Source organism: Otolemur garnettii, unplaced genomic scaffold (assembly GCF_000181295.1).
Source record: "Otolemur garnettii isolate 467f Iridium unplaced genomic scaffold, OtoGar3 scaffold00039, whole genome shotgun sequence".
NCBI classification, from domain to species: Eukaryota; Metazoa; Chordata; class Mammalia; order Primates; family Galagidae; genus Otolemur; species Otolemur garnettii.
This window is the reverse complement of record NW_003852434.1, coordinates 10,012,488-10,014,143: the sequence shown is the minus strand read 5'-3', so window position 1 is coordinate 10,014,143 and position 1,656 is coordinate 10,012,488.

Below are 1,656 nucleotides of genomic sequence, written 5' to 3'. Positions count from 1 at the left end.
TAGGATTTAGTGAGAGCGCCTGCTAACATGTTTTGACAGCTGTAAATTGCTTTGCAAACTTAAGAAATTAATAAGTAGGATTTTATTCTGTATGCAATTTTTTCCAACATACCTGGTTCAAGTATACAACCTTGTAATTTTAAAGACGACAAATGCGGAACCCTTCAGTTTTTTGTATCAGCATTAAAAAGTAGCTCTGTGATGAAAACATAGGCTCTAATGAATGGAACTCCATCATTTAAATTTATAAAAACATGAGAGATAGACATTTGAATCACTAAAGAGTGCTTCACTTTACAGAAATATTTCCTTTAAATAGCAAGGCTCCTCCCCCAGCACATTTGAAATTATTCCAGTGTGCATACATTGTTTGACGCTAGTACTAGATATTTAGATGTGTTGTCATTGAGGAATGTGAAGCCGAGATGATTCCCAGGAATAGTCCAGAAATACCAGAGTAAAACAGCAGAGTTGTGATAGGAGTAGAGCGTTGGGGACCTAACAGCAGGGCTGCTCTTTCTGGCTAAGCTGGAGCTCAAGGACAGGCCCTCTGTGGTGTTCACCTACCCGAGGTCATGGGCCAGTCTCATGTGGAAGGAGAGAAGAGTTACTGCAGCGGCCACGCTGGTTGAGTCTGGCTTCACTGCTCATTATGGGTGGCTTTGGGCACATAACTGAGAGTCACTTTTCCATAGAGGCAAAATTTAAATGGGACCATTTACCTATGAGAGTTGAAAGTCCTTGCTGAGAAGACTTTGGTGAAAAGACAGCTTATCCCACACAATGCAGTGAATTCCCTTGTCCCTCCCCACAACCTCATAGTCTGATATTGTTCTGAAGGGCTGCGGTTAGTGACGTCACTCCGTACCTTGCCTGAGAACGAATTCAGAGCCAATTGCACTATGAGAGTGTGTGTGTGTGTTATTGCTGATAGAGGTTGGCCTGGGGGAAACGACTTCCATACACAGCAGTGCAGAACTTTAAAGCATCCCAGAATTAGACCACACGCTGTGTCACACAGCACTGAGCAGCTGGGCCTCCACCTGGGTGCTGAGGAGAGGAGAGGGTTTGTTCTCTTTGGCCAGTGAGCTCTCAGGAAGGAGGGGAGTAGAAGGGGCTAAGCCGCTCATGCTCAGCCTCTCCTTCCACACGTGCCCGTCTGATAAGGAGCTTGTCCTCCCTTGTTAAGTGAGGGAGCTGCAGGAGGCGGGGATGCCACACTGACCGACACACCCCTGGGGAGGAAATGCAGCCTGGAGATCAGGGTTTTCCTCTCAACCTGCAGTGCAGCAGGCATGGTGCGTGTTCGATGGATAAATGCGTCTGTGTTTATCTCTAACACAACTTCATTTTGCTGTCTGAGGGGATGATCATTCTCGTCCTAAATCATCCTCAGTTCATGTGCTGCCACATCAGCATCATACAGCCACCATCAGTGTTGTAATGTGAGGCCCCAGAGGCCACACATTTTAAAGTGCAGGGCTGGAGGGGTGACCCATAGCTCAGTCCAATCGTCCGGGGTCCGCCTCCTTTCAAGGCACCATCTCTTCATTAGTTGTCAACTCTTTTTAGCTGCATTAGTTAAACTAATGCACAGATCTCCATTTGGGCTACAAACATATCATGAAATAATTGGTCCAATTCTCTGCTTAAATC